Here is a 24,079-nt window from a genome sequence, read left to right as displayed (position 1 = left end):
CTTGAGCTACAGCCTAGGTAACCTGGAGATCTCGCAGTGGTAGTAGTCTTCAAGCCTTGATGGAGTGTGTTGGGTAGGAAGGGATAAGAGAGGGAAGGAAAAGGATGATGGGAGGGTGCTGGCAAGGATGAAAGACGGGGAGGGAAGAGTGGTTATGGAACTGATTATGAAATCATGATTGACACAAGTTCCAAGGCAAAAAGTGTCCCATTCACAGTGCCAAGTTTCAAACTCCAAGAGATCTGGGTCCCATCCACACGTGTGAAAAACGGCTCCATCATTTAGTAGCTGCCTTTTTTGTATTTTGCACTAATCTTTTCCCTCTTGTTTAATCTCTCCTGTCTTGGCCCTCCCCTCTCAGCTCTCTTGCCTCCCTACCTCCCTACTCTGCACCATCAGCATCCTGACCAGCAGCACAGGTTCATCCCCAGCACAGGGTACTCATCAACAGCACAGCACACCCATAAATAGCTTCCAGGTCAGTAAGACTCTCTATATCCTTATCTTCTTGTTTAATAATATAACACATACTTTTGGGATGTGATGTAGCTTAGATATTAGAATAAATACCACAAGCAGAAAGACTTTTGAATGGGGCTGGTTGAAATGACTGAAGGCATGTTCTAGCAGGCTGTCTCATAAATTTGCAGGAAAACGCGAGGAGAAGGGTTTAGAAATTTCAAACAGCTGAAATCGCGTTTTGTTGCAATTTCACTTTTTTGGCCTTTTTTGGCCGTTTCCGGGCCTCCGGATGTCCGATTCCAGCGTTTCAAGTGGCCGTTTTTGGGGTTTTGGGCCGTTCCGGACGCGTTTGCAGTGTCAGAATCACCAAATTCTGCACAAAAAATAAATTTTTTAAAGATTTAAATTGGATCACCTTATTAATGTGACACGTTTCTATGAATATACAGTACTATTTATTTTTCTTATTTTCATCTTCTTTTGTTTAATTTTCAACGTAACGTTGGCCCACTCCTGATTGGTTGAGAGCCTATTTTCTCTCTCTTCTAAAATACCCCAAAATGAGCTTCCTTTTTTCCTAATGTATTGTATTTAGTTGTAAAGACAGAGAAATCACTGTAGGAATGTACCAACATGTTACTTCAAGTATTTGCAGGAAAACGCGAGAGTGAGCTATTAGGAATTTCAAACTGTCGAAATCGTGTTTTGTTGCAAATTTATAAATGTTGCTTCATCCACCCCTGTCATTGCCTTTTTGTATCATTCCATGTTCTCCATGGCTGTAATCTCTTTCCATTGCTTTGTGTGCAGCTTGTCAGAGTGATGGCTAGAACCAAGTCAACTGCAAGGAGTGCTGGCAAGGGGCCAGGGCTTGGCGCAGCAGAGCAGCTGGGGTAGGTATCAAGGAATTTAGTGTGCCTCCAAAGGGAAGAGTTGCACATGGCAGGAAGGGGAAGCCAATGAGCCTGCTCCAGCAAAAGGCCAAGAGATTGAAACATGGTGCAGGTGTGCTAAAGGAGATCAGGAAGCAATAGAAAGCTATAGGCTTTGCAATCACCAAGGCACCTTTTTAGAGACTGGTGAAAGACATATGTGATAGTTGGCAGCTTGGTTTCAGGTGGAACAGGACTACCATTCTTTCCTTACAGGAAATGGCAGAGGATTACTTGGAGAAATATTTTGAAGATGCAATGTATGGCAGGACATCAAGATGAGAGACATATTATTAATTCCACCTACAAGAAAGTTGAAGGTAGATGAGGTTAAGGTTGTTGAAGTAACCCACTCAAAGAACACCAGAGGGAAAGCTACTTATGAGGAGTCACTGTCAACTGAAGCAGTAAATAAAAGAATCCAAATTTGTTATAGATGTGGAGACTGTACAGAGGGAGCTGCAGATACAGAGAAGGTTGCAGGAGCTGGGGCCCTAACATAGTTGTCCATATTGAGGATGAAAGTGAATAATTTTGACTTGACAAAACCATGCTTGGCAGCATTGGCTCATAAGAATGAGTATTGCTCAGATACTATCATTCTTGCAATGCTCTAGTAAGTGTCTTTTATTTTACATTTGTTTGCAAAAACAATCCTTCTTGTACCTCCTTTACACCCTACCCTAATTGTTGTTTGGTCCAATGCAGCATGATGAGAAGCTGGCTTAACCATGCTGTACAACATACAGTTCATATTATTGATCCTGCCATTTCCTCTAGGTTAAGAGATGCAAAGGAAACTCCCATGGATATTTTCAATTGGTTCAGACACTTCAATTTTGATGTTATCGATGTTTTGCTACTTCCATACCATAACAGGTATGTGGGTGACTGCTTCTTTTGGGATTCTTCTTTAATATTGAGAACTCTTGTAGCCTTTGATTTCTTAATGCTTTTTTCCTTACACAGTGACCACTGGAGCTTTGCTTCTATTGATATCCAGCAGAAGCAATGCTTTATATTCAACTCTCTTAAAAACACACACAGAGAGCTGAAATTGTAAGTGGTGTGTGTGCTATTTTTAACTTTAAACTTTATTATTTTGTTTTAATGCACACTAACTGAATTATATGTATTGCAGTTGTATTAGAAGGTTTCTAGATGCATTGGATCACTGTCCTCCTAATGTCAATCTTTTGGATTCAATAGAGTCAATAAATTTAGAGGTAGAAAGTCGTTTCCCCTACTGATGTCTATTTCATGCTATGCCTTTGAACCTATTGAATAATTTTGTTTTGTTCAAATGTTAACAGTTTCTAACATATCTTTCCAACTGTACAAACACCACAACAAGATGATTCGGGTAGCTGCGGGGCTACTGGAGAGTGCTGATCAGTGCCAAATATATACTTTCAAGCTATTTTGAGATAGGACAGCCAGACCTTGTAAGAAAAAATAATTTTCATTTAGCTTCAAAATAATTGATATTGGTACAAAGTGTTCTAAATCATCATATGCCATTGCAGATGAGAGAAGATTGCTTCAGCTCGAACTATATATATAGTTTCAGAGCTGATACAATTTGGAAGTTTTTGAAGTATGCCTCTCCCAAACCTATTGTACCAGCTACTATTGAGTTGGGTGAGAGCTCTAAAGTCCGAGAAGGTGTCATACACGTCGATGACACAGATGATGCTGATGTGGTGCCACAGGAACAAGGACCTAGTGATGATGAGGAGAAGCCACAGGAACAAGGACCTGCTTCTGCTGCTGATGTTATTGAGGAGAAGAGGGAGCAGCACAGCAAACAGATTCTCCAGGGGTAGTAGAGGAGACAATGGAGCAGCACCAAGAGATTGTACAGGACAGAATGGAGTAGCAGAAAACAGATTCTCCAAAAAAAGATGATACGGAGAGCTTGGACCATGTAGAGCAACCTCTGGATCAGGCTGTAGATAAATAGAAAATGGTTGTCAAGAATATGTTCTACATATACAATTAAACACTTCTGTACAAAATTTTACTTTATTGAATATAATACCTTTGTTTATGGAGTTTGTGTTATCTCAATTTTCAAATTTTCAATGTCTTTGCATTTTATTGAACTCTCTCTTCTTTTGAGCACCTGCAAAAAAGCAATATGAATCAATAGGGTAAAGTAAACTAATAGCAGTGCTTAATGAGACTAGGATAACTCAGATGATCTTGTTTTCTTAACACACCATGTGTGTTAGCATTGTCCAGCCAACTGATAAAAATGATCAGTAAAAAATATACCCGATTGAGCTAGCTCTGTTGCACATCGACCTTGGTATTGTTGTTCTCCTATCGATCCATGCAAAACATCTATAAATCCCAGAATACAATCGATGTTTTGCCATGTCTCATACGATGAAGGGTATAAATCTGAAATAAAATAACACAAGAATGTCAATAAGCAAAGAAAGAAAGCTTCATCTTAAAAATCCATACACCTCATAAAGAACAAAACCACAATAGAAAAATATACAATTAGGCCTGTGTTGCGGAAGATCATTTGGATAGTCTCGCAAGACAAGTTCTTTATGCATGTACACATGCTTAATCAAAACTTCTTTCACCGATATCTTCCCTCTGGTGATTTTAAAATCTCGTACTCTTCCCTTCCATGACGCCAAGAAAATGTTTTTTGTCTGGGGTCTCTTTCTTTTGATAGGTTGCATGAGCACCCGTGCTCCTTTCGAAACACTAAACCTTTCCCAAGTTCCTTCCGTTTTGACTGTACTTGAATTCTCTACCGAAGAAATAGAAGAAGCAGGTCGACGGGGTAATGATGTGTGGTATAATTCTGCCTTCATAGCATTATCATCCACAGAGTGTCTTCCACAAGAACGGCCATAATTTTTATTCACCATGGAGACCTTGTGAATCTGTAACAACAGCAAAGTAATGTAAACAAGATAACAAAGTGAAGTTTCAAGAAAGAGAAAGTGGGCAGACAGACAGTTGACAAGAAACATCTTACTCTAAGCCAAACAGGATCAAGGAAGCAGTTTTGGAAAAGAAGAGGCTGCTGCACAATGAGACAGTGGTGTAGAACGGTAGACCTTTCGAAGGAAAGGCAGTACAACATTTCAAAGTTCAAAGGAAGGTGGAAGCGGGAAGGCCCTTGTCAGAGAAAATGTCAGACTAGATTCTATCTTCATGTCCAAAGATCTTGTGAGAATAAAAAACCAATCTCCACATTAATGTAGCACGCTTGTACCTACATAAAGTATTGTTTCTTTTATCTATTTTCTCTTATTTTTGTGAATTTCCAACGTTACGTTGGCCCTCTGTTGATTGGTTGAGAGCTTATTTTTCCAAACCGTAAAAGGCCCCAAAATGAGCTTCCTTTTTTCCTAATGTGTTGCATGCACGGAAGCCTTGTTGTACTGATCCATAGCCCTAAACATGATTAAGAACATTGATGCTCATTAACTCATGAGAGATTGGGTGTCAAGGTTTTCTTGTATTGCTATGGTACAAAAAGGTAACTTAATGTTTGTACATGATGGAGGCCTATGGTCAGTCCCATAGGAGTAACCTACGCCCCTTCTACATATTCTCTACTAGTGCTATGACTGAATGATGAATTATATAATAGGGTGCAATCGGCCAATAGACAGCATGTCGACCTTTTGTTGAACAAGAAATAGACATAAAAAATGCCACAAAGTGCTGCGCATTAACTACTGCATGTCCCATGTGATTGGCCACCTGCTACCTAGGCCCTAGCTGGCTGCCGATTGATGTCAGCAAATGGTTGTCAACAGGTCCCTAAAGCTCTCATGTTGTAAATAGTGAGGTCAATGTTAAGGTGATGCTGGTAATGATGATGATCATCATCATGTCAGCATGATGATAATGATGATGCTTCTGATCTCCTAATGGTGACACTTATTGGAATTAGGGTTAGGGTTGCAACAATGCACACATACAAGATAGAGAAGCTTAAGAGCACACAAACTCACTAGAATAGAATGAACAAATATGTGCCAGATATAAAAGATAAATACACACCCCAAAATTAGTAGATAAGAGGGTGTACATACGCACGGGGAAAAAAACCTCCTAGTGAGAGAAAAAGTGCCCCGACGGTCCTAAGTGTGTTCACACACATCACTACAACATAATGCTATAAATCCCCCCTAAAGTGATGATGTGAACATGTACAGGGTATGGCCGATCAATCCTGAAAAGGCAATAAGCCCAAAGCTTTATAAAAAGCTTAGAACTTTTCACGAGGAAAAGCCTTCATGAATAAATCTGCCATGTTGTCATGTGTAGGCACATAGACCAAGCTGATCTCTATTGCAGAAAGTCTTTCCCTGACATAGTGGTAATGCACCTCAATGTTAGTGTGAGCATGAAACACTGGGTTCCTTGCAACAACTACTAATGCGCTCCGACTATCAGTGAAAATCGTAGTGCTAGACGACTGTCCAACACCCAAATCAACCATAAGACGTCTGAGCCACACACACTCAACTGTAGCTGTAAAAGCTACCCTATACTCAGCTTCACCAACTGGAAGTTGTTGAAATTTGAGCAAAATGATGAGCTATGGTGGATCAAACACTAGAATCAACATGATTAACAAAGTGATTAGTAAATGATTAAGACGTAATTAGTGAATAATTAGCAAATAGATTAATGTAGGCATGGATACTCAAAAACCAGCAAATTCTCATTAGGGCTATGCCTCAATTTATAGAGTTTACATCAAGCATCAAATCCCATTGATTTCTCCATGATTCACTCCCAGAATATCTCCACCTTTTGCCTGATTCTCTCCACCTCTTCTCTTTTCCCTGATTATCTCCCAGAATATCTCCACACTCCTAAATTCCCTCATGCTACCCATTATTCTCTCCCAGTAGATTCTTCTAACCTTTTCACAGGTTCTTTCACAATTACATCTCCTCTTTTATAGCCTCTATCCAAGAGCTTGTTCCCACACACACCCTATTCACTTGTATTTTCAACACCTCCCCTCAAGTGAATACTCCTAGTTCACCTAGACCCTATACCAAGTTTGCCTCTCTTTACCTGGCAGTCCGCGACCAGTGTCTACTCCTCCCCTCAAGTTATCTCAGCACACCTGGACCCTGTATCAAGTTTCTTTCTTACTTGACAGTCCGCGACCAGTGCCTCAAGTCCCTAAACTCCATAGTCCTTGACACTCTCTCTCTCTATGTGTCCAAGGCTACTATAAGTGCCCGCGACCTTGACTAAAGTGCTCACACATACATCTACCACGTGGCCTACATCATCGGTGGCTCAGAGGTGGTTTTACTTTATTGGGGCAGGTTACATTGGGTTGTGGGGTCTCTCTCTCTCTCTCTCTCTCTCTCTCTCAGAGATTTTCACATGGCTCCTCACTCTTTGGAGCCTCACATCTTCTCTTGTCTTCAGTCTTCTTGTCGTGGCAGCATCTCTCCACGCGTCCGTCTCTTCTTTCAGTCTTCTCGGGGCAGCTTCTCTTCTTGTGGCAGCTTCTCTTCTCGTGTCCATGTCTTCCTTTAGATCTTCTTCTCGGTGTGGATCCTCTTCTTGGAAAGAGATATTCTTCTTCTTCCATGGCTGGGGCCATGAGCTCGTCCGTCAGGTCATTTTGCTCCATGGAGCAACATGTTTCAATGTTTTGCTGACAGTTCCTTTGGGCTTTTTATGTTTATCTTTTGTCATTATGCAATGCAAACCCAAAATTATGCGGGAGGTCTTACCTCTTGCCTTATTCTGGACAAGGGCAGTGTCTGATCCCATTTTTACACTGATAAAATGTGCCCAATACATAATGCGTATAGCATTCATTCTCATGCACATTCCAAATGCAACTCTGGCTGTGAATAATCTTGAATTTGAGTGAGATTTACAGGCATTAACCAAGGGTTAAATGCAAAATGATGATTTTCACAATTTTATCAGCACAATTTTACCAGAAATTACATTAAATTAAGGGTAACCAATTTGTACGGGATGGTTGGAGTATCAAACCAACTCCGATTTGCAATCTGAAGCTATAGGGATCTGTATCAGATACCTAATGGTTAATTTGAACCCTCAATTGCACCAAAATACAATGATTAGTACTGATTAATCACTGATTAGCAAATTAATACTCTGTTTTGTGTGCAAAAAACAGAGTATGCGCGGGGAGTCCAGATCTGGTGCCTTAGACTTCAAATGAGCTCAAATGCTTTCAAAGGCATCAATAGCAATGAGTCTAGTAGAGGATTAAGCCAAGAAACACAAGATTTGACCAAATATTGAAAGCTTAATCTCTGTTTTACCAGTCACCTGCAGATTTGATGAAGAGCTTGGATCTCACTGTAGACTTGATGAAACTCAATTCTGTCTTCACCAGCTTGTAGAGCATGCTTGATTACCCCTTGGGCTAAGAGGAATTAGAGACCTTTGTTGATCTGTGGAAGTAGAAATCACCAAATCATCTCAGAAAAAGGTAGCTTTTTAATCAGCGAAAATCGGGAGCTTCCGTGGGCGGTTTGCGCTTCTGATTCGATGGGCTGGAGCTCCTATGGGTTAGCTAGCTTGTGTTAGAAGCTTATGCCCTAATTCTATGTGTGCAAGGTGCTAGAGATCCTCCACTGGCTGGGGGTGAAGGGGAGAAGTGAAAACTCACTAAAAATTGATTTTTTTGCTAATTATCTACTAATCTTGATTAATTAAATAATGGGCTCATAAACCTAATTGATTCTAGGCATGGCTCTGATACCATGTTGAAATTTGAGCAAAATGATGAGCTATGGTGGATCAAACACTAGAATCAACATGATTAATAAAGTGATTAGCAAATGATTAAGACGTAATTAGTGAATAATTAGCAAATAGATTAATGTAGGCATGGATACTCAAAAACCAGCAAATTCTCATTAGGGCTATGCCTCAATTTATAGAGTTTACATCAAGCATCAAATCCCATTGATTTCTCCATGATTCACTCCCAGAATATCTCCACCTTTTGCCTGATTCTCTCCACCTCTTCTCTTTTCCCTGATTATCTCCCAGAATATCTCCACACTCCTAAATTCCCTCATGCTACCCATTATTCTCTCCCAGTAGATTCTTCTAACCTTTTCACAGGTTCTTTCACAATTACATCTCCTCTTTTACAGCCTCTATCCAAGAGCTTGTTCCCACACACACCCTATTCACTTGTATTCTCTCCCAGTAGATTCTTCTAACCTTTTCACACGTTCTTTCACAATTACATCTCCTCTTTTACAGCCTCTATCCAAGAGCTTGTTCCCACACACACCCTATTCACTTGTATTTTCAACAGAAGTGGCCACTGTAGGCTGCTTCTTGCCCAAAGGCCATTCTATACCCTTTGTGCCAACTATTGGTGCATGTTAGAGTGGCCATAGGGCCATTCTCTACCCGTGCATGCATAGAATTTCAAGATTATGCATGGTAGAATGGCCCTAGGTCCATTCTATACCCCTTGTGTCAACTCCTTGCTAATATTAAAGTAAATATAGGGCCATTCTCTAAATGTCCATGCATAAAATATCAATATTGTACATGGTAGAATGGCCCTTAGGACCGTTATCGCAAGCACAATGTGTTTTATAATGGCCCTAGGACCATCCATGGTGTGCTTTAGAATGGCCCTAGGGCCATTCTTTCAAGCACACCGTGCATGGTAGTATGGACCTAGGGCCACTCTAAAAGCAGATTGTGTTTGCAAGAATGGCCTTAGAAGCATTCTCTACCTTCTTGTGCCAAATGATGGTGAATATTAGAATGGACCTAAGGCTATCCTCTACCCATGCATTCATCAAATATCAAGACTATGCATGGTAGGGTTATTATTGAAAACACAATATGATGTATCATGGGAAAGAGAAAGGACAGATCTATGCAGCAATAGAGCATTAGGGGAATAACTGTCAATTCTCAGTTCTCCAGACTCCAACAGAGTACCGGGATAAGCAATTCATGTTGAGATATCGAGCTCTAGTGAGGCGGTGGACACTGATGACCCGCCTGGGGGATAGGCCCCGCACTTACACCACTGGCATGGTTGGTGAGATCCTGGGTGATATGCGGCCAGTGGGATGACAGGCTGTGTGACAGCCACTCTAGAGACTGGCATAGTTATAGCGCCAGCTCATTTAGTCGGGTTCACACTATAGAGAACCCGTGTATGTATTGGTTGAGTACCTTTCATATTATTGTGTACTCTTATCTTGTATATGGAGTGTTGAGTGTTGAGTAGAGAAGAAGAAGATTTTCAGCCTCTCACCTTGTGTGTTCTCTATTAGGGTTTTGTGAGTGTGTGTGTGTGCTTGCAAGAGCTCAAGCTCTCTTCCCCCCTGCATCTTTTCATGGTATCAGAGCCTGGTTCGTGCTAAGGGCTGAGCTGCAAGCAAGAGAACCACAGGAAGCGGTACGAGGGTAAGAGCTGCAACTACTCTTCCCTATTGTGTTGGTGACTACACCCTTGTCGGGAGCTCTACGGGAGGCACCGGCAAACGATCTCCGATTGAGGAGCTTTCTTCGCGGGAGTGAAGCTATAGGGCAACTATACAGTCCTTCGGACTAAAATTTTCGGGCCGAAAACGCGTTTCGGGCGCGTCACGACCTCCGTTTTTCAGAAAGCAGGCGATTTCGAGCACTGCGGGTAAGTCATCGATTCTCTGCAGAACTCTGTTTTAAGAACTGCAGGAAGACAGATTGACTGTGCAGACACTGTGGGTGCTGCAAAGAGGTCTACAGTTGCCATTGGGTGTATGTATGCACATTGAAGTCACTGGTTGTGACATTTGAGTACTCCAGTACCGCTGTGCAGAAAATACTGCAGGTTGTGCAGGAAAAACCAGAGTGCAGTTTCTGGTAAAATTGTGTGTTTGGCAAGATGTCTAATGATGGCATAACACAAATTGTGGCTGAGAAGCTGGACAAGAATAACTTCCATGCTTGGAGGTTCAGGTTAACGAATTTCCTGATGGGAAAAGGTTATTGGGACTACATAGAAGGTGAGCATGAAGAGGCACCGGAGATACCGGATATAAATCCGACTGCTGCAGATGTGAAAGAGTTTAAAGATTGGAACCAAGGAGCCAGGAAAGTAATGTATTGGCTTTCCATTAGTATACAGGACACCATGATTGGGCACATTCAGGATGCCAAGTCTCCCAAGGAGGCATGGGACACCTTGGTAAAGCTTTATGAAACAAATACCAAGGCACGTAAGATACAGTTGAAGAATGAACTTCATACTGTGGAGAAAAAGAGCATGTCTGTGAATGACTATGCATTGAAGATAAAGGGTATTGTGGAATCCCTTGCATCTATTGGTGTGTCAGTAGATGATGATGACAAGGTGGAAGTCTGTCTACGTGGTCTCGGGCCACAATACAAGGCGTTTAAGACGTCCATTCAGACTCGGGAAAACATTCCCAACTTTACGGATTTGGTGTCTATGCTGATTATCGAAGAGAAGAGCTTGGGTGAAGACCAACAGTCTTCACAAAGTAAAAACAGTTCAGAGCAACAGGCCTTCTACACGAGTTCAGGAAGAGGACGAGGTAGAGGAGGCCGTGGACGCGGTCAAGGAGGTGGCCGAACAAGTAATCAGAATTATGGCCAGTAGCAGCAGCAACAACAACAACAGTCCCAGAATCAACAACAACAACACGCAGGTGGAAGAGGCAAATTCAGAGGCAGGGGGAGCCAAAGAGGCCGTGGAAATTGGCAAAGGCAATACAATGATGCACGTGAATGCTATTATTGTGGTAAGCCTGGACATGTGCAGGCAGAATGTTATAAAAAGCAAGCTGACATGCAAAATGGGAAAGTGCAGCAAAACAACTATGCATCCTCAAGCAGAAATAATGAGGATAATGAAAGGTTGTTTGTTATGCAACATGTTGTGAATGCCATGTCTGAAAATGTTGATGCAGCACAAAAAGATAATGTATGGTATGTGGATTCAGGCGCTTCGAACCACATGACGAGTCATGGGGAGTGGTTCAAGGAAATGAAAAACCCGGAAAGACCAGGTTTTGTGGAAACAGGGGATGACACTGCTCATCCAATTGCCCACGTTGGAGATGTGCCATTGTCTATGCAGGATGGCAAAGTGAAGTACCTTGCAGATGTACTTCATGTACCGAACATAACAAAGAATCTGGTTTCAGTTGGCCAGATGATTGAGCAGGGTTTGCAGGTTCGGTTTAACCCTGATGGATGTTATGTTGAAGATTTTAAAGACAAGTGCAGGTTGGTTGCAAAAGGCAACAGAGTGGGCAGAATGTTTACGTTGGATGTAGACATGCCTGAAATGAGTGCTGCAATGTTTGCAAATGGTTCAGGAGTTGTTGCAGACACAGACATATGGCATAAAAGGATTGGTCATGTGAATGTGCAGAGATTGAAGTCTATGCAGACAAAAGGAATTGTGACAGGGCTGCCAAAATTTAAAGTGGAAGGTATGCAGAAAGTATGTGAAGCATGCCAATTTGGGAAGCAAACAAAGCATGTGTTTCCACGTAACAGATATGTGAGCAGAAATGCACTAGATGTTGTGCATTCAGATGTATGGGGTCCTACGAAGACCGTGTCTATGGGAGGCTGCAGGTACTATGTCACTTTCATTGATGACCACACAAGGAAAGTGTGGGTATATTTCATGAAAGAGAAGAGTGAGGTGTTCACTCACTTTCAGAATTTCAGAGTTTTGGTTGAAAAGCAAACAGGGAAATATGTCAAGTGCCTAAGGTCAGATGGAGGGGGAGAGTACTTCTCCAATGAGTTCTCTGAATTCTTGAAGAAGAATGGTATTCGGAGACAGTTCACATGCAGATACACTCCGCAGCAAAATGGAGTTGCTGAGCGGAAAAACAGGCACATTGCAGAGATTGCGCGAGCATTGATGGAAGAGAAGAATATGCCGCATTGCTATTGGGCTGAGGCTGTTTCTACAGCAGTATACATCATGAACAGGACTCCAACTGCAGCCATACATGATGTAACTCCAGAGGAGAAGTTTACTGGCAGAAAACCAGATTTGTCTCATCTGAAAGTCTTTGGATGCATTGCATATGTGCATGTGCCAGATGAGCTGAGAACTAAGCTGGATCCGAAAGCTGAAAAATGTGTGTTTATTGGATATTCCCTTGAGCAAAAGGGATACAGGTGTTATAACCCTGCTACACGTGAGTTGAGGGTAAGCAGGGATGTTGTCTTTGATGAGATGAGCAGCTGGTATGCTGCTGGAAAAGAAGCTATTGGGGCTGATGTGAGTGGAAGTGTGGTTGCACAGAATGCAGGTCAGCAATCACAGTCTTTGAGTGGACCAGGAGAGTCCTCATCTAGTGGGTCTGTTGATAGACCATGGAGTGGCAGGTTGCGTCATAATACCAGTCCTGCAAATGTGATTAGTACATCACGTAAAGGAAAAGAGAAAGTGGTTGAGCCCCTTGGTATGCCTGACATTTCTGCAGGGCATTCTCATGTTGATGGAGAGTCTAGTGGCTCAGATATGAGCCTTGATGAGGAGCTTGGGATCCCAGCTATGAGAACACCTGGTGTAAAGAAGGCTATGGAAGCCATGAATGAAAAGCTGCGAAGATCAGGGAGAGTGAAGAACCCTGTGCAGAGATTTACATATGATGGTTATGTGGCACATCACTATGCATATATGGCAAAGGTTGTGCAGGTTGTTGAGCCCACATGCATTGATGAGGCTGTTGGAAATGTGTGTTGGGAGAAAGCTATGGATGAGGAGATGGATGCACTATATGGAAATGAAACTTGGGATTTAGTGCAATTGCCAGAAGGCAAGAAAGCCATTGGATGCAAGTGGGTGTACAAAGTTAAACATAACAGTGATGGGAGCATAAACAGGTACAAGGCTAGATTGGTAGCCAAAGGATATGCGCAGACATATGGGATTGATTATGAGGAAACTTTCAGCCCAGTTGCCAAGATGGCAACGGTGAGAGTTGTGATAGCAGTGGCTGCGTCAAAGCAATGGTCTTTACATCAGATGGATGTAAAGAATGCATTCTTGCATGGGGATTTGCAAGAAGAGGTGTATATGTTGCAGCCACCTGGTTATGAGGATGTGGGTCACCCCGAGCATGTTTGCAGGTTGAAGAAAGCCTTGTATGGCTTAAAGCAAGCACCAAGAGCATGGTCTGACAAGATTTCTGAATATCTTGTCACTATTGGCTTTCATGTAGCCAATGCAGATTTCTCATTGTATGTGAGACATGGTGATAGAGGAGTTGTGCTTGTTGTCATCTATGTAGATGACTTGATCATTACGGGGGACCATGATGCAGAGATCTTTGATGTAAAGATCTTGCTAAGACAGAAGTTTGAGATGAAGGATCTGGGGGAGCTCAGATATTTCTTGGGCATTGAGGTGATTAGGTCACCACATGGTATTGGATTACTGCAGAGACAGTATGGCTTGGACATGTTGTCCAAGTATGGTATGACAGGCTGTAAGCCTATTTCTGTGCCATTGGATCAGAATGGCAAGTTGAGTGCAGATTCAGGAGAGATCTTGGAGGATCCTACTATGTACAGGAGCATAGTAGGAAGTTTGATCTACATGACGATCACCAGACCAGATTTGAGCTATGCTGTTGGGTTGGTGAGTCAGTTTATGCAGGTTCCACGGAAACCGCATTTAGATGCAGTGAGACGCATACTGAGGTATGTGAGGTCTACTTTGCATTGTGGACTATTCTATGAGACTGGGACAGAGATATGTGTACATGGGTACACAGATGCTGATTGGGCTGGTAGTATCTCAGATAGGAGATCTACTAGTGGCTTCATGTTTTCTTTGGGGAGTGCTGCTGTGACTTGGAGCAGCAAGAAGCAGCCTACGGTTGCTCTATCAAGTACAGAGGAGCTGCTATGGCAGCATGTGAGGTAGCTTGGTTGAGGAAGCTACTTGCAGATTTGGGTCTATCTGTGGATAGACAGGTTGTCATTTTCTGTGACAACATTAGCAGTATACAGTTGGCCAGGAACCCAGTCTTTCATGCTCGTACGAAGCACATAGAGGTTCACTACCACTTCGTCAGAGAGAAGGTCTTGGCAGGAGACCTTGACCTTGTTTATGTCAGCACAGAGGATCAGGTAGCTGACATCTTCACCAAAGCATTAGGTACAGAGAAGCTCCGCAGATTCAGGGCTTCACTTGGTGTACATGAGATGGAGTTGAGCTCGAGGGGGAGTGTTGAGATATCGAGCTCTAGTGAGGCGGTGGACACTGATGACCCGCCTGGGGGATAGGCCCCGCACTTACACCACTGGCATGGTTGGTGAGATCCTGGGTGATATGCGGCCAGTGGGATGACAGGCTGTGTGACAGCCACTCTAGAGACTGGCATAGTTATAGCGCCAGCTCATTTAGTCGGGTTCACACTATAGAGAACCCGTGTATGTATTGGTTGAGTACCTTTCATATTATTGTGTACTCTTATCTTGTATATGGAGTGTTGAGTGTTGAGTAGAGAAGAAGAAGATTTTCAGCCTCTCACCTTGTGTGTTCTCTATTAGGGTTTTGTGAGTGTGTGTGTGTGCTTGCAAGAGCTCAAGCTCTCTTCCCCCCTGCATCTTTTCAATTCAAGCTTTTGATTTATTCAGACTCATTCTTTTATTTCCCCAGGATGTCTGCATAAATTAGTCCTAAATCAAAAATCATGGAAACCTATGCAAGTGGAATTAGCCAATGGGAAGATTCTTTTCACTCCATTTCAGAGTCCTACCCCCCCTGGGAATATATGATGGAATCCTTGAAATGGATTGGCTCCAAAAGAATCAAGCTGACATTCATTGTCACAAAGGAACCATCTCTTTCCTTGACCTTCAACGGGAATAAAGTTCAAGGAATTGGAATTTCCGGATCCCCAGTGCTACAATTAGTCAAGGCTTCCAAATTATTAAAAGGGCTCAGAAAGAGGCAAGTTGTGTATGTCGTTAAAATGAATCCAGTAGACATAAAATGCAAGGCTAAAGAACTAGAGTGGTTAAGTGAGTATGCAGATGTGTTTCCTGAAGAGATGATTGAGATGCCTCCATCCATCTCGTGAAGTAGATTATGAGATCAAATTAACCCCCGGAGCTCAGCGCCAGTAGCCCAGCGTGCATACAAAATGCGAGTCCCTGAAGCCATAGAACTTAAGGAATAGTTAAGACAACTATTAGAACAATAGGGATTCGTCAGACCCAGTGTCTCACCTTGGGGTACGCCCATTCTCTTTCAAAAGAAGAAAGATGGAACGTTAAGACTCTGTATTGATGACTACAGAGGACTGAATCAATTAACAATTAAGAATAAGTATCCTATTCCTAGGATTGATGAACTTCTGGATTGGTTAAGTGGGACCCAAATATTCATAAAGATAGATCTCAAATCCGGGTACTACCAGATCAGAATCAAGGACCAGGACATCCCAAAGACAGCATTCAATACTCGCTATGGGCATTATGAGTTCACAGTCATGCCGTTTGGATTGACTAATGCCCCAGCGACATTCAATCATCTTATGCAAGATATTCTCAGAGAATACTTGGATGATTTTGTTCTTGTCTTCTTTGATGATATCTTGGTATACTCAAAGAATGCTGCAGACCATGAAGATCATGTGCGCAAGGTCCTGGAAATCCTAAGGAAACTCCAACTCTTTGCAAAGAAGAGCAAATGTTCTTTCTCATCGTGGTCGCCATGTGTTGGGGCCACAGCCCCATAGGGAGAATAACATACACGAGAGACACTCAAAACAGCAAATTATATGTACGAACAAGAAGAGAGATAACTGATTCACTGATTCACGTTCATCATTGAGAAGTTACATCAATATAAAGAAGCATTGCACCCCTTCGTAGTACCACACACACACACCTCTTGGCATCCCCGAAGTACATATTTTTAATGCCTTTAATGCCCTAACATTGACCAGGTGGAATACTTGGGATTCATAGTGTCAAAGGATGGGATTTCTCCCGACCCTGCAAAGATCCAAGCAGTCATAGAGTGGCCAGAACCCAAGTCAGTAAAGGAAGTCAGAGGATTCCTAGGGTTAACCGGGTGGTATAGGATCTTTATACCTAGGTATGCTCAGATAGCATCCCCCTTAACTAACCTTCTCAAGAAGAGTACACTTGTTCAGTGGATTGCAATGTGTCAGAGTGCCTTTGTAGATTTTACCAAACCCTTTGAGGTAGTTACTGATGCCAGTGGGTTTGCCTTGCCTTAGGCAGCAGTGCTCTGATGTAGGAAGGTCATGCAGTAGCCTATGAATCTACAAAACTCAGAACACATGAGAGAAATTATGCCGTCCATGACTTGGAGTTGATGAAAAACAGATAGAGGGAGAGGAGACACACACACAGGAGCAAACCCTAATGTATATTGCAAACCCTAACCATAGAGGGAAGCCATCTAGAATTCTCACACAATGCATAAAGCCATAATCCATAATACACAACTCACACTATGTGTTGTGTCCACACACAGCTAACCCTAGCTCATGTCCACACACTATGACCAGCTGGACGCGGTCATTTATGTCTCACACATGCTGCTACCTAACATGCCAACACATGGTGCAGCTGGCACACGCTGACATCGAGCTTGAATCTCAACAGCCCCTCTCAAGCTCATGATGTACTACCATAGATGAAGATGTAGATGAGCTTGGGCTTTCAAAGCTCTCAGCACTCCCCCTCAAGCTCATCCCACGTACTCCCAACATAGTACGAAAGTACTCAAACTTCTCCCTGCTAAGTGGCTTTATAAAGATGTCGGCCACCTGCTCTTCAGCACATATTACAGATCCATTGTACCATCCAACACTTTCTCTCTAACAAAGTGATAGTGGACCTCTATGTGTTTGGTCCGCACATGAAAAATTGGATTCTTGGCCAACTGTATGCTGCTCATGTTGTCACAATGAATGACAACCTTGCCATCAATAGGCTCACCTAAATCAGCCAAGAGATTCTTTAACAAGCAACAGTAGGTTGCTTCTTGCTACTCCAACTCACCACGGCACTTCCAAGTGTAAAGGCATAACCACTAGTAGACCTCTTGTCATATGAGCTACCTGCCCAATCTGTGTCTGTGTAGCCATATATATCCAACCCTTTACCATGCTCATGAAGAAGACCATAATGTGCAGAGGTCTTTACATATCGCATAATGTGTCTCACTGCATCCAAATGAGGTTTTTTTGGGGCTCTGCATAAATTGGCTTACTAGCCCCATAGCATAACTGAGATCTGGGCATGTGATAGTCATGTAAATAAGGCTTCCAACCATCTTTCTATACATAGATGGATCATCCAATTCTTCACCAAAATCAGCCCGCAACTTCACATTCTGCTCCAAAGGTGTACTCATTGGCTTACACCCTGTCATCCCATATTTTGCCAACATATCCAATGCATATTGGCGTTGCACTAACCATGTACCTGCATGGTCTTTGATCACTTCAATTCCAAGAAAATATCGTAATTCACCCAAGTCTTTCATGTCAAACTGCCCACTCAATGCCTTCTTGACATGCATCACATCTGTAGCATGATCTCCTGTGACAATCAAGTCATCCACATAGATGACAAGTAAGACAATCCCATGATCTATTTTCTTCACATAGAGTGAAGAATCTGTTGTAGAAACCTGAAATCCAAGGGAGATAAGATATCGGCTCATCTTATCACTCCAAGCACGAGGTGCTTGCTTCAAACCATATAATGCTTTCTTTAATCTACATACATGAGTGGGATACCTTGGGTGTACATATCCTTCTGGCTGTGCCATATAAACTTCTTCTTGTAGATCACTATTTAGAAATGCATTTTTCACATCCATTTGATGCATTTCCCAACCATTTGTTGCAGCCATAGCAATGACTGCTCTCACTGTTCCCATCTTTGCAACTGGACTAAATTTGTACAGACATATATTTGGTCAGCACACATCTTTGTTTGAGCTTCAAGCCTTGCGTTTGTGCATAACCCTTAGCTACCAATCTTGCTTTATGGCGTTCAATGGAACCATCTAACTTGCATTTCACTTTGTAAACCCATTTGCAACCAATGACATTTTTGTTTTGTGGTAATGCAACCAAATCCCATGTTTCATTTATGAACCAATGCATCTATCTCAACATCCATTGCCTTCTCCCATACATGCTTCCCAATAGCTTCTATATAATAGCATGTAGGTTCCACATGCTTCACCAAAGAGGTCATATATGCGTAATGCATAGCAAAATCATGATATGTCAACCTGTCAACTGGATACCTGACCCTTTGGGATCTCCGCAATGCATGCGGATCACTCTGAACACCTGTCACTCTAGCATGTGGAAGCACATATCTATCCTGCCTTGCACCAGGTGTGCATAAAACTGGTATGCCAAGTTCCTCATCCAAGCTCTCTTAACTTGACGACTCATAACCTGTAATGCCAATTCCTTCAACCTTCTTTTTCCCTTTGTCCACAACACTACTCCCAGTTCTCACACTCTCATGCCTCAAGCGTCCTGACCATGGACGTATAGTGCTACTCTCAGACTCTGCTGGCCCAGACATAGAAATAGAACTTGCTTGTGGCAAGTTCACATGCACATCAGCATCAAGAGAATCAATGACACCCTCATCCTTTGCTTTGTACCAACTATCAAGTTCATCAAACACCACATCTTGTGAGATAACCACTTGCCTAGTTTGTGGATTGTAACATTTATATGCCTTGCGATCCTGTGCATAACCAACAAACACACACTTTTCTGCCTTAGGATCCAACTTCCTCCTTCTCTTGCTGTCAGGCACATGTACATAAGCTATGCATCCAACCACTTTGAGGTGTCCAATGTCTAGCCTAAAACCTATAAGCCGCATCTCTAGCGTACTTCCATGTATGGCTGTGGGTGTCTTATTAAGTATATACACTGCAGTGGCACATGCTTCTGCCCAATAATAATCTGGCATGCTCTTTTCATTGAGCATTGCCCTGGCCACTTCACAAATGACTCTATTCTTTCTCTTAGCAACACCATTTTGCTAAGGTGTGTACCTGCAAGTTAATTGCACTAGGTACACACCATTTTGCTGAGGTGTGTACCTGCAAGTTAATTGCCTTCTTATGCCATGCTTTCTCAAGAAATGCTCAAAAGCATGTGAGGTGTATTCATCACCTCCATCTGTCCTCAAACATTTTAGCCAAGAGCCATATTGCTTCTCTGCAAAAGCCTTGAAATCCATAAACTTTCCCAACACGTCACTTTTCTCTCTAAGAAAGTAAATCCAATTCATTCTGTTGAAATCATCAATAAATGTCACATAATATAAGCTACCTTTAATGGATAGGTTTTGTGCAGGACCCCATACATCGCTATGAACTATTTGAAGTGGCCTGCTACTCATGTTGCCTTCTCTAGGAAACGGCAACCTCGCCTGCTTTCCAAACTGATAGGCATCACAAACATGCATATTCCCATCATACTTGAATCTAGGCAGCAGCCCACTAACAATGCCTCTTGCTTGCATGTTCTTTAACCTTTGTATGTTTACATGTCCAATCCTTTTATGCCACATGTCAATGTCCTGTACCACATTTCGGCTTTTAGAGAACATGGCTGATTTTAACTTAGGAATCCCAGCATCCAGCTTAAACAACCTGCCTTCTTTCTTGCCTTTGGCAATGACTCTACATCCATTTTTGAAATCCTCAACGAAGCAACTATGCTCGTTGAAACAAACCTATAAACCTTGTTCCACCATTTGACCAACTGAGGCCAAACTTTTTGTAATAGAAGGCACATACAAGACATCTGCCATACATTTTGTTTCACCATTATGCATAACCAATGGTACACTTCCAACATGTGTAATGGCATGTTGGGTATCATATCCTGTTTCCACATAGCCTTTCACATCCATAGGCTTCATATGCTCAAACCATTCACCATGACAAGTCATATGGTTTGATGCTCCAGAGTCCATATACCAAGTGTCATCATTTTCAGCATTTGTCATCATAGATCCCACAACATGTTTCATGGCGGCAAACAAGTGATTTGCACTACCATCATTACTGCTTAATGCATAATTTCCACCACTTGCATAATTTCCACCATGTTGTGCTCTACCCCCTCTCAAATCATTTTGTTTGCGGAAACAATCACGTGCCATATGACCAAATTTTCCACAATAATGGCATTCCACATTTTGCATAGATGTTTGTTGGCCTTGCCAACGTCCTCTACCACACGAGGATTACCTCTGCCTCTCTGAGGTGTATATCCACGACCACCTCTAGCACCATATGTAGGCTAAAAATTCTGTTGTGGTGACCTGTCCTGCCATCCACAACCATTACCATGGCCACGTGATGCAAATCTCCCCGTGCCTCTAAATCCCCTTTGTGAATAGAAAGCCTGATTTGAGCCATTATCATCATGGCTAGTAGATGCATCATGAAAGGAGTCACTGCGTTTGATTTTCTCAACAAGCAAGAGTGAAACCAACTCATCAAAATCTGGTAAACCTGTACTCCGAACCAAGATGGATGTATCAAAAGACTTATACTCCTTGCCAAGACCACGCAAGGTAATGTCTACCAAATCATCATCAGGCATGGAAGCATTGATTGTTGCCAATGCATCTTCATAATTCTTTATCTCTTGTGCATAATCATGGATGCTCCTTCCTTTCTGTTTCACATTATGAATATGTTATCTCAACTGAGACTTGCAAGCACTAGTGTCTGTATCAAACAGCTTTACCAATGTATCCCATGCATCCTTGGGATTCTCAGCATCATGTATATGTATGAGTATAGCATCCAAGATACATATAGACAGATAATGCAAAACTTTGTATGCTCTTTATGACCATTGCTTATTATGAGCTATAACCTGCTACTGTGTGTAGGTTGTCGGGGTAGTTCCGGCTCTGGCTCTGCACCTGTAATAAGATTCCAAAAACCTTTTCCCTTCAAAAAATTTTTGATCCTGTACTTCCATGCTGCCTGGAAGTTCTTCCTATCCAATTTTTCACCCACAATTTGTACTGGGTTATCTGACATATTTGCTCTGCAAATGCACCTTTCGCACACGTCCAAATCTATAAACGAGGCTTCCTCAGCTCAACCACACTCTAATAAGTGTTCCAGATACTCCAAAGTAGTTAACAAACTTCACTTTTGATGTAGAAAATCAAACTGATTGCATCCAAAATGAACTGGCATACACAGTCCAAGGTACCCTGTTTTGGCGCGCTTTCCAAGGCTTCAAATTGCAATGTAGTGGTTCAATCAAGTGTGGATAACTTGCATTGACACCTAAACAAGCTCAATGTTGCATATCAACACCAACCAAGGTGTATACATACCAATTTTGTCAAACCCCCTTTTCTGTTTTGAGAAAAACCAGAAAAACTCCCTTTTCTGTTTTGAGAAAAACTAGAAAAACCAATAAAAATCAGTAGTAGAATTGCTCTAATTTCTTCAATGCTTGTCCAAATCGGGAGACCATGCATTCATTAGCTAAGCAATGATGTCCACTAACTCCATGTAAAAGGAATTAGACCAATTGTTTAAGATGAGAGAGTAATTAGTCGATTAATCACACTCTGTTTCACTAATCACAATAGACAGCCTGTTTAATCAGCTCATTTTCAGCTCCATAGATCATAATTACTCCAACCAATCATGTAGCAACCTCCTTGAGTTTGTGTATTACCCAATTGCTAAGCAAAGTTTGGATTTAATCAACCACACAAGTGGAATTTGGCCTCCACTTATCAAAAGTATGAGAAAAAGTGCTCTATTTCCCTGTATGATCTGCGCCACCTGCTGTAGAGGGGATTTGGGATGATTGTTGTGGTAATTGATAGCATGTTTAGTTTCCTAACACTCCAAGGCATGTGTGTAACCCATCAATTGTCTGATTTTTGCCAAAAACTTGCTCTAATTTCATCCACCAAGTGACTCTTTTTCTCTGTTTTGTGAGAGCTTCAAAAACAATAATTTTTCACTCATTCAAATGCATCATACTTGTTCCAAATTCACTGTAGAGCTTGCACATGAGTTGCCAATACATTCATCCTTGTCACATACATGTTTCTTTACCGGATTGCATCTATTTTCACAATACATCACCGCTTCCAAGCTCCAATGGAAAGCTTGCAAAAAACCAGAATTTTCTTTTGCTTTGGGCAACCCTAATTTGCCTTGTTTGTGCTTGAATCACTTGCAATCCGCTCAAGGGTGTTTAGTAGACCTTACCCAACCACCGGTAGGCCAAGCTCTCAGATCTGATAGAAATTGGTGTGCTCCAAGCTTCATAGCATCAATGGCAAGCTTCATAGCTTTTCTTCACAGCTTCTTCTCCCTCTTCTCTCACTCACTCATAAACCCTAATACAGAGCACCAGGCTCTGATACCATGATGAAAAACAGGTAGAGGGAGAGGAGACACACACACAGGAGCAAACCCTAATGTATATTATTAACCCTAACCATAGAGGGAAGCCATCTCCCTTCTCACACAATGCATAAAGCCATAATCCATAATACACAACTCACACTATGTGTTGTGTCCACACAGAGCTAACCCTAGCTAATGTCCACACACTATGACCAGCTGGACGCGGTCATTTATGTCTCACACATGCTGCTACCTAACAGGCCAGCACATGGTGCAACTGGCACACGCTGACATCGAGCTTGAATCTCAACATGAATTACTCTCAGTAGTGTATGCTCTGAAGTTGTGGGAGACATTATCTTTTGGGACAAAGGTTCACCTTGATGAGGACAGATCATCAAAGTTTGAAGTGGATCTTCACCCAAAGGGATCTCAACATGCGTCAAAGGAGACGGATGCAAACCCTGCAGGAATTTGATTTTAAAATAAAGTATTGGTCAGGGAAAGAAAATGTGGTTGCAGATGCGCTCAGCAAAAAAGCCTCCTTGCTTGCAATAAGGAAAGAAAATGTGGTTGCAGATGCGCTCAGCAGAAAAGCCTCCTTGCTCAGCAGAAAAGCCTCCTTGCTTGCAATAACAGTGGTGTCAAATCCATTGATCAATGAAGCAAAGGAGAAAATCTTGCAGGACAAATTCTTTGCCCCTATTGCTACCCTTCTGCTGATGCAGAAAAGCAAGACTTCTCACAAGAAATGAGTCAAGTTCTTGGATACAAACTTGACGAAGGATGCATGTATTATAATAATCGGCTATGTATCCCCAATGATGAGGGAATAAAGGAAAGAATTCTGAGAGAGAAGCCCATGATAGCCTGATAGCTAGACATCCAGGGTTTATAAAAACCTATATGTCTGTGAAGAAAAGCTTCTTCTGGCCAGGACTCAAAAAGGATGTACTTGATCATGTGCGAAAATGCTTGATGTGCCAAAGAGTCAAGGCAGAGAGAGTCAAGATGCTAGGGAAACTGCAACCTCTAGACATTCCACATATGAAGTGGAAATGCATCAGTATGGACTTTGGATTACCTTTAGTGCAATCAGGTTACAACTCCATTTTTGTGGTAGTTGGCAGGCTAACCAAAGTTGCCCATCTGATTCCAGCGAAAGAAACATACTCTGTAGAGTGGATGTTGCCAGAGTTTTCCTTAAGGAGATCTTTAGATTGCATGGTTTACCCAG

At 42.1% G+C, this 24,079-nt stretch overlaps 1 long non-coding RNA gene across 1 annotated transcript; it reads right to left on the bottom strand.

The window, feature by feature from the left end:
* Nucleotides 1-2,845: 2,845 nt before the first annotated feature.
* LOC147628683 (uncharacterized) lies at nucleotides 2,846-3,519 on the bottom strand. The gene is made up of 2 exons (XR_015268205.1): nucleotides 3,436-3,519; nucleotides 2,846-3,343 (listed from the first exon to the last, which is right to left on the bottom strand). It is a non-coding gene; the product is annotated as an uncharacterized LOC147628683 (long non-coding RNA).
* Between the last annotated feature and the right edge of the window lie 20,560 nt (nucleotides 3,520-24,079).

Source organism: Cibotium barometz, chromosome 19, assembly GCF_041138505.1.
Source record: "Cibotium barometz isolate CiBa-2024 chromosome 19, ASM4113850v1, whole genome shotgun sequence".
Classification (NCBI taxonomy): domain Eukaryota; kingdom Viridiplantae; phylum Streptophyta; class Polypodiopsida; order Cyatheales; family Cibotiaceae; genus Cibotium; species Cibotium barometz.
The sequence above is the reverse complement of the archived record's forward strand: the minus strand, read 5'-3'. Positions and strand labels throughout refer to the sequence as shown.